This window comes from Anabrus simplex, chromosome 1 (genome assembly GCF_040414725.1).
Source record: "Anabrus simplex isolate iqAnaSimp1 chromosome 1, ASM4041472v1, whole genome shotgun sequence".
In the NCBI taxonomy this organism is placed as follows: domain Eukaryota; kingdom Metazoa; phylum Arthropoda; class Insecta; order Orthoptera; family Tettigoniidae; genus Anabrus; species Anabrus simplex.
In genome coordinates, this window is record NC_090265.1 from 1,747,333,402 (window position 1) to 1,747,347,428 (window position 14,027).

At 38.8% G+C, this 14,027-nt stretch overlaps 1 protein-coding gene across 5 annotated transcripts in view; it reads right to left on the minus strand.

Annotated features, from left to right (window-relative positions):
• LOC136858740 (long-chain-fatty-acid--CoA ligase 1) overlaps nucleotides 1–14,027 on the minus strand; it is a 488,109-nt gene that overhangs the window by 92,070 nt on the left and 382,012 nt on the right. The gene's annotated exons all lie outside the window — the stretch shown is intronic.

The window sequence follows — 14,027 nt, forward strand, 5'->3', positions numbered from 1 at the left end:
ACTTAGGAGCACCTAATGTCATTAACCGTATCAATAACGATCTGATAGTTCATGTGGGTGAAAGTTAGGTAAGAGTGTTTGGTAAACTATCAGGGTTAATATCTCACAATCTAGATTGTGTTCTTCTTTATGCTACAAATAATATTGGCTGTCATTTTGTTTCTTACATTCATATTCATTTATTGTATAAATATATTGATATTTACTTTAACATAATATTCTAATCAATATCTCTGGAAGTAATACGGTTCATTATCAAACAGCAATTACTTGCTAAGTGTAGGCTGCGCTCGTATCCATTTATGAAAATTGAGAATGTGACAAGGTATGTAGTTCTGACACTTTTTGAATCTTTCAGGCTGACTGTTGGGAAGGTAGAGGGTTAGTTCATTTTGTTATATTTGTAAACAACGACCCACAGTCGACCATAACAGTTCGCCGTTAACCTCTGGTAAGTGGGGCATACACCAGTGAGTACTACGTTGTAAGTTAGACAAACATCTTTAGTGTTTGCTTTTAGAGAGTGTCAACAAGCCTGTCTTTTAAAAAGCTGTGGCTGATGCTTTCAATATTGACAAACTACTACAGCACCCACAGAGCATATCCTACTGTTGTATGATGAAACGGTGGAGGAAATAGACTTGAAGACTGAAAGTGATTGCAGTGAAATAGAAGCGGTTTACTTCTCTGAAAGAGAAGTGTCTCTAAGAGAGAGTTTGATTTATTGAAAGCTGTATTACATTCGTATAAGATGGAACTACTAACTTAAATTGGACCTTGAGATCGCCGTACAAACATTCCAAAACACAGTCGTAATTTGGCGCGAAATCCAAAAAGTAGTATATAAACTGTACACATTCCTTTTGTTACACGCGCTTTGCCTTCATTTTTAACTTTTACGTGAGAACGTGGATCATTCTTACACGTGTTTGATGTTAAAATATGTTTACTACTCGAAAATGCATACATTTAAGTATTCATGCTCCAAAATAAGTTGTGGTTTTTGGCCATCAGTCCAAAGATTGGTGTGTTGCAGCTCTACATGCCACCCTACTCTGTGCTAACCTTTTCATTTCTACGTACTGTAGCTACTACATCCTACATCTACTGTACTCTAATATGTTTGTCATATTCATGCGTTGGTCTAGCCCAACCGTTCTTAGCGCCTAAACTTAAGCTAACTGAACAAGTCGTGGCTGTATTAAGATATGTCCTATCATTCCATGCACTTGTCTGGTCAAATTTCACCAAATCGTTCTCTCACCAATTCGATTCAGTATTACTTCATACATCATTCGATCTACTCATCTCACCTTCAGAATTCTTCTGTAATACCAGATTTCAAAAGCTTCTATTCTCTTTCTTTGTGAGCTAGTTATCGTCCAGATTTCACTTCCATACAGTGCCACACTCCAGACGAAAGTCCTCAAAACCATCTTTCTAATTCCTATGCCAATGTTCGAAATGAGCAAATTTCTTTCTTAAGACAGACCTTCCTTGCTTGTGCTAATCTGTATTGTATGTCGTCCTTACTTCTGCCATGGTTAGTTATTCTATTACCCAAGTAACAATATTCATTGTCTTCCTTTCCTAATCTAACATTTCCTGCATCACCTGATTTCCTTCGACTGGTCTCCATTATTTTAGTTACGGATTTATTTTTCACCTTGTACTCCTTCCGCACACCACTCAGCAGTTTCTCCAGACCGTCTGCAGAATCAGATAACATTCCAATATCATTGGCAAATCTAGGAGTTTTGATTTCCTCTCCTTGGATTACGACTGCCTTTCCAATTTCTTCTTCGATTTCCTTTCCCGCCTGTTCTGTACAGACATTGAAAAAGACCTCTCTTAAAGTAACATTTAAGAGTACTTCCACTTTAATAGGAGCTGATATGTCACGGTGAGCGCTGTAATGGCGTACAAAAAGACGCAGCCTGTAACCCCACGTTATTGTTTATACAACGTTCAAAACGGAAAGAATGATTTGATTGGTTTTATTTCCTATTTACTACTTTTAACACCGAGGTGCCGAAGTTCTTTCACCATGCAGGTAAATCTACTGACAGGAGGCTGATGTCATAAATTATATCTTTCATTTCCGTGTTGACGTTTGACTTATATAATAGGAATCAATCGAGGGAAGTTCCACCATTCAACACTTTATATAATGTATACAGTATTAAATAAATACCGGTTCCGATTCCCTTGGAATCATCAGTTCAAGAAATATATAATATAATCAGTATAACGAATAAAATACATATATTATATAGTGTTGAGCGATGGAACATCCCTCAATTGATTCCTATCATATAGGAGGATGCTGTATCTGAGCACCTTCAAATACCAACGGACTGACTCGGAACGGAACCTGCGAACTTGGGCTCAGCAGACCAGCGCTCTACCATCTGAGCCACTCAGCGCGGCTCAAAGCAGAAAGAGTTTCGACCACTCGTACAATCTGAGTGTCAAGGATTAAAAAAAAAGGTGGGTGGGGAATGGTCTATGAATGACAGGAAAATAAAGGACTCCCTAGGTTTCAGAAAACATAATCCCGTCAGGGCCGGAAAAGAACAAAATTTGTCTGAGGGAAGTCACAAAAGAAACATGAAAGAGGGAAGCATAACGTAAGTGGAAGCAATGCCAAACTCAGTTCATTGTTACACATATAGATATCAGAAAGGGCTGAGGCAAGGCTGCAGTTTGCCCCCCCCCCCCCTGCTTTTCAATGCGTAAATAGAACAAGCAGTAAAGGAAATCAAAGAGGAATTTGGAAAGGGGAATCACAATCCAAGGAGAGGAAATCAAACCCCTGAGATTTGTCGATGATATTGTTATTTTATCTGAGACTGCAGAAGATCCCGAGAAGTTGCTGAATGGTATGGACAGAGTACAAGATTAAAATAAATAAGTTCAAAACAAAAGTAATGGAGTGCACTCAAACGAAGGCAGGTGATGCAGGAAATATTAGATTAGGAAATGAAGTCTTAAAGGAAGTAGATGGATATTGTTACTTGGGTAGTAAAATAACTAACGATGGCAGAAGTAAGGAGGTCATACAATACAGATTAGCACAAGCAAGGAAGACCTTTCTCAAGAAAAGAAAATTGCTCACTTCGAACGTTGATATAAGAATTAGAAAAATGTTTTCGAAGACTTTCGTCTGGAGCGTGGCTTTATACGGAAGTGAAACATGGACGATCACTCGCTCAGAAAGAAAGACAAAAGAAGCTTTTGAAATGTGGTGTTACAGAAGAATGCTGAAGGTGAGATGGATAGATCGAATCGCGAATGAGGAAATACTGAATCGAATTAGTGAAAGGGGATCGCTGTGGCTAAATTTGACGAGAGAAAGAGATAGAATGATAGCACACATCTTAAGACACCCAAAACTTGTTCAATTGGTTTTTGAGGGAAGTGTAGGGGGTAAGAACGGTAGGGGTAGACCAAAGTATGAATATGACAAACAGATTAGAGCAGATGTAGGATGATGCAGTAGTTATGTAGAAATAAAAAGTTTGGCACAGGATAGGGTGGCATGGAGTCTGCATCAACCAGTCTACGAACTGATGAAAAACAACAACATAGGTACCAAATGTTTATAATATTTCGAAATATACCGAGAGTTTGGTACTACTGCTAGGACTGTCCTAGCGTCGTGAATGAAGTGCAGGTCATCTCGGTACATCTACTATGGCGAATGAGGCCACGTGTACAGGAGGATGCTGACTAATTTTACTCATTAGCGCACATTACAATAATTAGAAACTACCTCGTGGCATAGCAACTCCAGTCATGTTTCGTGAGGCAACACAGGTACCTCCTGAGCTAATGAAAAATGAAATGGCGTATGGCTTTTAGTGCCGGGAGTGTCCGATGACATGTTCGGCTCGCCAGGTGCAGGTCTTTTGATTTGAAGCCCGTAGGTGACCTGCTCGTCGTGATGAGCCCCCGTGCCAGCGAAATTAACCAATGATGGTTAAAATTCCCGACCCTGTCTACGTGGTTCTTAAATTGCAATGTTGTATCGAATATTACACCTTAGGCGCACTGTTGCGTAACTACGGCGATGGGCTTGTCAGTAGGTAATATGGTGTCGGTAGAGGAGATTTCCGTAGTATTATGGTCATATGGATGCATTTTTGTAGATTGGAGATAAGTTTCCAAGTACTGCACCAGTTTGCGAGGACATTAACTGAGGACAGCCCTTCTTTCTTTGGCCAATACCTTCGTTTTTCGAAGGGTGTGACCCCTTCCATGTTTTCCCTCTGGTTAGTGTTAATAGAGGATGATTAAAACAATAATCACCACCACCACTACCACCACTGCTAGTTTTGAAAAGGGTGACGACTAACTGACTGCGCCATTGAGGTCGGCAGTCAAGAACAGAAGGGAATGTTTTAGCGTCGGACAAAGACTACAGTAGAACATAAACAACTCATTCATTTTGGCGAGAGGTGAAATGAGGAATAGGGACTAAGATAGAGAAAACAAATGGTTTTGTCGTCTGCCCACCTGTTTGTTCTATTTATGGTGTCGGTGAGGTGCTTTGACTTTGTTCGCAGAGCACCTGGGCCGTGCTGCTAACGACGGATCCTTCAGGATTTAAACTAGCTAACTTAATTACCACGCGTAATCTGAGAGCTACACCTATTTTCTTGACATCAAGGATGCCAAGAATGTTGAACTTAAGACGTGTTATCCGAGTGCTCCTTGACTTTTCATAACACACAGGCACGCGTGCTGGCCACTAGCAAGTGGCGCAGTACGACCATTGGGACACGTTATATTTGGTAGTGACCCGCCCCATTCCTTCAGGGTGGAAAATGAAAACATTTATGACGATAGTGATGATATTTGGTATAATTCGTTTTGCTCGTAACAGTACCATATCGGCAAAGTTCTAGATGTAACGGCAGATCTGGCCCGGTCTGAGTGTCTCAGACGTTGGACGCTGGTTTTCCGAGTACAATTTGATGGATCCTGACTAAATCCACTGGTAATTGAAGGTCTCAAATACGCCAGCCTCGTGTCGGTAGATTTACCAGTACGTAAAAGAATTGTGAGAGAAGATTTCGACAATTTCCCATCTCCGAAAACCGTAAGAGTAGTTAGTAGGACGAAAACATTAACAATATTCATCATCATTATTTCTTCTTCTTCTCCTTCTTATTCTACCGGTTTTTCCACACCTTGTGGGATTGCGGGTGCGAAATGTGTTGTACATGTGGTTTTGGAAGTTTTACGACCGGATACCCTTCCTGACGCCAACCCTATGTGGAGGGATGTAATTAATACTGTGTGTTTCTGTGATGATTGGCATTGTGGAGTGTTGTCTGGATATGAAGAGGAGAGTGTTGGGACAAATATAAACAACCGGTCCGCGGGCCAGAAGAGTTAATCACACCCGATTAAAATCCCGAACCGGCCGGGAATCGAACCCGGGACCCTCTGAAACGAAGGCCTCAACGCTGACCATTCAGCCAATGAGTCGGACGATTTCATCCTAACTTATTTATTTCATTAATAATAATAATAATAATAATAATAATAATAATAATAATAATAATAATAATAATAATAATAATAATAATAATAACTTGTATTAAGATCTTCGAACATATCTGGCTGAGAAATTGATGGGTGGAGTTATTGAAGGAGAGTCTGTAACGTGTAAAACTAGAATACTAGGGCTTATAGTGCGTCTCTACCTTAAACGAGAGTATAAAGTTAGATGTAGTATTTGAGCTGCTCGACTAAGTGGTATGTTCCGAGCTTTCAGTGGAGAGATGCGTGGAATGACATGAATTAGCGAGTAAGTTTGAGTGATATCTTTAAAAGTAGGGAAGACCACAATATGAAGATAACGTTGGAATTCAAGAGGACAAATTGGAGCAATATTCGTTTATCGGAAGGGGAGTTAGAGATTGGAATAATTTACCAAGGGACATGTTCAATACATTTCCAATTTCTTTGAAATCTTTAAAGAAAAGGCTAGGAAAACAACAGACATGGAATCTGTCACCTGGGCGACTGTCCTAAATGCAGATCAGCAGTGAATGATTTGAGTTGATTCTATTAGCGCTTGTATGTCCTGCTTTGTCCTTTTCTACCCCCCGCGAGTTTGCCTATTTCTCGACAATGCAAAGTCATGAATGTAATAAATTGACTGCGTGGTCGTACAGATAATTTTCCGCTCTTTTGAAGATGTCAAATGTAAAGTCACAAATAAAATTAATACAAGGCCCATCTTTCACAATTACGTTATTTTGGCGCGAATCTATACTTTTGCAAATAAATAACTTATCGCGCGACAGATAAAAAACAATGTTCAAAACATATAAATAATTTTATTTTGGATTGTCTGATGTTAAAGGAAAATAATCTCTTTCCCTGGACAGTAACTTTTCCTTAAGAAGAAAGCTACATTAAAAAAAATACTATTTGAAAATAATCGGACGATAACACGGACAAGTGAGGTAGTGAGTAACCTATTTTGTTATTTATTGTACGTTGATGATTAAGCGAGAAGAAATGTTTATAAATGTCGGTAATAGTTTTTAAAACAAACCAGAGCTCATCAGATGGCGTTCATAAGTAGTAGCCATTCCGCCCAGCGCAGCTTGTCTATGGCTCACCAACTGGTTTCCATTCGGTAGAACCCGGACTGTCAAAGGAAACGGTGGAATTTATGGAAGGCATAACACCACAACCTGAAGAAAGTTTACAGGCCTGAAGTATGTAATGTATTTCCCAATATAATTATACTTTTGAAAACTGTATTATTATTATTATTATTGTTATTATTATTATTATTATTATTATTATTATTATTATTATTATTATTATTATTATTATTATTTCGTTATGTTCATTGAAAGAGCGCGTTTGAACTTGTTCACTTCATGAATGCGCTGTGTTGCGTTCTCTGGACCACTTCGTACCAGTTTTCTTTGTATGTTCGTGCTGGGCTGCTATTGTACTAAAGGCTCCACGATTTTCTATGATGTCGTCCGTGATATTCATTTCTTGGAGGTCCACCTTAGTTTCTTCTGACCAACTTATTTTGATCCTCTTTGAGTTGAGTATTTGAAATAATCTTTCAGTGAGTCTGTCGCTGTCCATTCTATAGATATGGCCATATAATTCCAAGCGTCTCTTGCGTACGGCATCAGTAAACCTGTCAGTTAATGAGTAGAGGTCCACTGTTCTCCTCTTAATCCACACTCCATTTTCTCTCGTGGGACCGTAAGTTTTCCGGAGAATTTTACTTTCTTGTTTTTCAATTTCTATAATTTTAGAGTGACCTCCAAGGGATAGGGTTTCTCGGGCGTATAAAGTTTCCGGCAAAACAACTGTCTTGTGGTGTCGTAATTTTGCATTACGCGGTATGACTCTTTTGTTATAGTAATTCCACACGTTAGTCTGTACACCTTATGGAGTTTCTACGTTGGCCCTACTGTCTAATCCCGATGGTAGTATGATTTCTCCAAAGTATTTGAAGGAAATTGTGCTGTTTTCCATCTCTAACGGAGTTTGTTTGCTATGTAGGTTTTCAATGTACTGTTTTTATCGTGTGATATCTGGAGGCCTGCCTGTGATGCTATAATGTGTAATTATTATTATAAACATTTAAATTCAATTTTAAAATGTAAATGTATTACAGTATAATCCATGCATTTAAATCGCGCTCTAAACTTTGCCATATCATACCTAAAGAACTGTACTATCATTCGATCTGTAGGACATGAGGTACAATTATATGCAGTAGAAATTATATCGGGATTGTCGAGGTTTTTCACTCTAAACACGCCTGTTATAAGAGTTTCGTCTCATCATGTGCAATAGATCTGTCATCAGTGCGCCCCTTTTAACGCGTACTGTTTTTTAAAGCAGAGACGCAATACAGGCACCTGAGTATTTGAAAAACTCAGTTTCTTACAAGTGTAGACAAGGAAAGCTGTTTTCTGTCCTGTTAACAGGTCGATCTCCGAACGATGTTGTATTACGATCCTGTCGAGGAAGACCCAATATGAGAGTTCACTATTTCATTCTGTGTTCAACTGTGCAGCCTACTCTACTGCTTTATCTGGAGCCTCGAAGTTATCGGATGTCATATTTACTCCACGCTACGGCGAAAGAAGGACGCATTTAGCGCACACCACTCTGCTAATGAGCTGTCGTCAGGACGCGGCTTTCATCACAACGAAGAGGGTGGGGCTGTTAGCGAACGGGTTTCCAACTTCTTAATACATTTTCACATTTATGCTCCATTTCCTTTCAGTTTATTTTATTGCTGTAATATTCGCTCCCGTTACGTCTGTGCAATCTTGTTCTTTGCAATGCACTGAAAAGGTCAGTGACAAATTCCATCGCACCATCAGGCATGCAACTGTCAGTGAAACTGCGAACTTACGCGCGCATTTGATATTTTTCACATTCTAGAAAGTTATACACTACTATATGCGAAACAGATCGTTTCTGCCTAGATTCAGTTCCCTGACGCGTGCAGCAATTTGTGATGAATAAAATATTTCTATTGACGCAGTAAGTCAATTTCCTATTTTCCTAAATTTATCTGAATAGGGGAGGGTCTGACATGTGCTCAATGATTTTGATAACATTTTGCTGGGACGTTTTATATTGAAAATAAAGAGGCACGGGTTTCGGCGTTTTGCTAGACACTCCCTAGTTCTTGAAACAATCGAGGTCAAAGTTGATGACGGAAAATCGTAATTTCAATGCTGTCTTTAAAGATATGCTTTTATACGCATGGTATTTGTCCAAGTTGATATCTGATAGATCTGTGTTTAGCAACGTGAATCAGATATGTTTTGCACGAACAATGTACAGGAAAATCTGTCAATGCAGCGAGATTTCGTTCAAGTGTTGCCATGGTGCGAGAAATATTTATGTTTTGCCTGTTTCTATGATGTTTCACCCCAAATATTGCGACAACGCTCACAAATAGACGATCACTTAAGATTACGCAATGGTACTTTTATACATGGTGAAAAATAAATGTAAGTACATTATATATACTTATTTGATTATTAATCATACCTCCCGATTTTTACTTCAGAAAAAAAGGCAAGGAAAACTCTTCTGATTATCAGAATGTTATGAGATTCACCGAAATTTTTGCTGAATGGAGAAACAGCCACGCCCAAGAATCGAACACGGACCAGGGGTTTGGTAGTCTGACGCCGACCTCGCTCTGCTACAACATGAAAACAGAAAAAACGTGAAAAACTCTAATATTATTAACTTTGGACCCCATATTATATAAATAAAACATGTGTTAGACGATCTTTCGATGTATAGCATTGAAAATACGATTTTCCGCCATCAATTTTAACCTCGATTATTTCAAAAACTAGGGAGTATCTATCAAACGCCGCAACACGCGTCTCTATTTTCAATATACAATGTCCCTGCAAAATTTGATCAAATTCGGTGACGCATATGCCAGATCCTCCCCTTGTCATTTACGATGGACACTAATCTACGCATAAGATTGCCCCTGTTCCAATATTATGCTCCTATCATAAGACCGCTGATTCAGTTGTTGTGACAATTTATAACACAAATATCGACTGTTACCAAAATTATAAATGAACGAATTTATAAGCCTCAAATTTTTAACAAAAGTTACAGTCGCAAAAAAACGAAAAACAATGAACGCATGGTATTGTGTAAGTTTCTCGCAGATGCATTTTTCTCAGAAATACCCACAGCGTTTGAATCTACATAAGAGGTGAATTACATTTTGATAAAAAATGAAATTAAGCCCGATAAAATATGAAATACGAGGAACATACAGTATCGGCTATACATTTATGAAGTAATTAAAGGGGGCATTTCAATTTAGTTATACTAAAAAAATGCACACATTCCAAACCAACGAAACGTTCTCGGTCTAGTGTTTCAAGTTTTCCTTCAGACTCCCACTCCCCTGCAACGTCATACTAAAGAAAAAATTCTAACAATCTATTTCTCATATTCTATGAAGAGATACAACTGTTATTATTCATTATTCATAAGGCTTTTAGCAGATTATGTTATTCTCTATAGAGTAATAAATAAGTTACAAGATTGTGAGCAACTGCAAAATGACCTCGATAATGTTGTGAGACGGACAGTGCGCAATGGTATGTTGATAAACGGGGTTAAAAGTCAGGTTGTGAGTTTCACAAATAGGAAAAGTCCTCTCAGTTTTAATTACTGCGTTGACGGGATGAAAGTTCCTTTTGGGGATCATTGTAAGTATCTAGGTGTTAATATAAGGAAAGATCTTAATTGGGGTAATCATATAAATGGGATAGTTAATAAAGGGTACAGATCTCTGCACATGGTTATGAGGGTGTTTAGGGGTTGTAGTAAGGATGTAAAGGAGAGGGTATATAAGTCTCTGGTAAGACCCCAACTAGAGTATGGTTCCAGTGTATGGGACCCTCACCAGGATTACTTGATTCAAGAACTGGAAAAAATCCAAAGAAAAGCAGCTAGATTTGTTCTCGATGGTTTCCGACAAAAGAGTAGCGTTACAAAAATATGTTGCAAAGTTTGGGCTGGGAAGACTTGGGAGAAAGGAGAAGAGCTGCTCGACTAAGAGGTATGTTCCGAGCTGTCAGCGGAGAGATGGCGTAGAATGACATTAGTAGAAGAATACGTTTGAGTGGCGTCTTTAAAAGCAGAAAAGATCACAATATGAAGATAAAGTTGGAATTCAAGAGGACAAATTGGGGCAAATATTCATTTACAGGAAGGGGAGTTAGGGACTGGAATAACTTACCAAGGGAGATGTTCAATAAAATTCCAAGTTCTTTGAAATCATTTAGGAAAAGGCTAGGAAAACAACAGATAGGGAATCTGCCACCTGGGCGACTGTCTAAATGCAGATCAGTATTGATTGATTGATATAAACATAGTCCAATAACTCAGATTGGTACAGTTCTTTAAGATAAAGTACCTTATTCTTATGAAAATGATAATTGTAGGAAATGGCCATCGAAAAAATGCAGAATGTTAACGACACTATCTTTAAGGATTTTTCAGAAAATTAAAACGAACCTTAAAGTGATTCCGTGCCATGCAGTGAACTGTGGTATTTTTCATACAAACTTAAGTTGGTGCAACCTTAACAAACACTTCGGTAATCGCGTTAGTCTCATTTTCTCCACGTATTAGTCTTATTGCTGAAAATAAAGTAGCAGCAACAGGAAATGTTACGGATAATTTAACCGCCACTTTAACTGGATAAACTCAAATGAAGATTATAATACAATATAAAATTTAATCTTCCCACACCACTACTTTTTCACGGCATAATTTCAGGTCTACACAGAGTTTTTAATTCAACACATCCCTATCTTTCTACCTACTAAGAGAAATTTACAATGGTATTAACATTATCATACTCTAAAAACACAAGTGAAATCATATCGCTATTCTAAACTGAAATAACTGAATATCCACAGTTACTTTGTTTGCAGAGTTGTCAGCGTTGCACACTCAAAATCTTCATTCTTTGAGAGGTTGGGATTCTTCCAGTTTTTTCTTGAGTAGTGCAAAGAGAGGATAAGGCATCTTTCTGTTGACAATTCTGTCTATAAAACTGGGTATTCTTTTTTAGTCCAGATTAGTCATGGTTTTCTGTACATTGTGTGGATAAATCTAGCTGCCTAAGGATATCTATCACCACTGAACAAATTACCATTTCTTTACCGTAGGGGTAGTTGTCATTTAAAAGAAACTTAAGAAGGAACATATAAAAACAAATACTCTACATAAGAAGTAAAATTTAGATTTAAATCATCAGGTCTAGAGAAATGATCTATTCCCGAACTGTCGAATAAAGACATTTCAGTTGCTTGATAACGAATACATCAATTTGTGCCGTGCGATTAGCTGTGAGCTTGCATTCGGGAGATAGTGAGTCGAACCTCACTGTCGGCAGCCCTGAATATGGTTTTTCATGGTTTTCCCTTTTCAAATCAGGCAAATGCTGAGGACGTACCTTACTTAAAGCCACTGCCACATCCTTTCCACTCCTAGTCCTTTCCTGTCCCATCGTCACCCATCGGTGCGACGTACAGCCAATTGTAAAAATTAAACAAGAAAAACAAACATAAATTTGTCATAAATGTGGACAGTCCGTACCTAATGTACTGTACATACAACCACGACACGATCTAAACTTCTCAGATAGCATCCACTTTGAACAGACAACTTATATATCAGCTAGTACGTAGCATTGCCATGTGGTGTACAACAAAATCTAACTGCAGTGGCAGTCGGAAAATAGCCAGTGTACTGATGGAGTTGTCGAGGAAGGAGACGCGCGTAGACATTCGACGTTTTATGGCCAGAAAGTATGAAGTCTGTAGACATTCCCCGGCGAAATGTGCCTGTGAATGACGCTGATGTGATGTGACGAATTTGCAGTGTTGAAGGATTGTAAAAGATGAAACGCAGAGTGGTAGTGTCTTTTTACTCGCGTCAAACAATCCGGACTTACTGCCTTAAGCATATGTTTGGGAAGCTGAGGAACTGGGGGTAGACAACTTCAAGCGATAATTTAATCACGGTTGAAATGATACAATCAACAGGACGCCTAATTATGCACTAAAGTAATTACCTAAATACATTCGATAATTACATAGAAAATAAAGGAAATGGCGTCAGACCTCAACTAATCATATTACATTACCTTGTATTATACTTCTAGATTTTCATAGACAAATATATAGGTTTATTTTGCTAATGGTTTTTACGTCGCAATAGCAAAGTCACATTTTCCGACGCTGGAATGGGTAAGTCTGCGAAGGTAGTTGGAAAGATATAGCCCCGGAATTTTTCTAGTGTGCGAATGTATATCGTGGAAAGTCATCTTCAGGACTGTGGACGGAAAGGTTTATAAGCCCACTATCACCCGAATGCAAGCTTACTGCTACATATCGTCGTTGCGCCTGCAAAGATCGCTATGTAGTGCAGAAATACTGACCCGCAACACATATATCATTAAGAACAAGAATTCTTTGAGCGTCTTCGTACAGTAGAACCTTAGATGACACATCCTTTCCAGCCAAAGTTTCTAAGCAGAAATATTTTCACAGAGCGGTTTACGCAGGCGAAACGACGATAAATAAATAAATAAATAAATAAATAAATAAATAAATAAATAAATAAATAAATAAATAAATAAATAATTGGGAAACTTTCTTCCTAGCTTGCCCAAATGCAACCGGCTCACGGTCAGAACCAACTTATTTATTTCCGTCGTCACTATTACTGTTGTTCCATTAACTGGTCGAAAAGTCAAGTCTCCGGAGACATGTTGGTGAAAACTTATGGGGTCTAAGTTAATGACTGTATCTATCTGTATTTATTTATGGTAGGACTTTTATTGCTGGGAGTGTCCAAGGATATGCTCGGCTCACCTGGTGGAGGTCTTTCTATTTGACGCCCATAGGCGACCTGCATGTCTAAATATGGGATGATGATGATGATGATGATAATGACATAGGGAGAGGGTGAAACCTGGTATCGGCACGTAGCCTACTCCTGTCGAATAACACCGAGGGGTTTGCTCAAAACTTTACATCCCCATCCGACGGATGAATCACCATCAACACCGTCATATTCCCTCACTTGATGTGAACACTGCGGAGAGGTTCGGAATTAATTCCAGGCTTTTAGCACTCAATCTAGTGATTAGAAATTGTATACCACCACCTCTCCTACCCTGCCGACCAACATTATGATGGTGAAAATTGTTTCGACTACTGGGCCTCGAACCGGCTAACCACGGTGTCAGACCGTGGCCACCAGGCCATATCGGGAAATCTCTCTTGGATTTGAAAACAGCGCAACAATTATCTAAAAAAAGAAAGCTACCTCAGAATGGCCACCGAAACTCACGGAAGTCCAAGATCGAACAACTCTACTTCCACTGCTCCCATAGAAAGGCTCACCACGCCCAGTTTTAAGAGATAGGAAGCAATAGACTACAGTAAATGGAG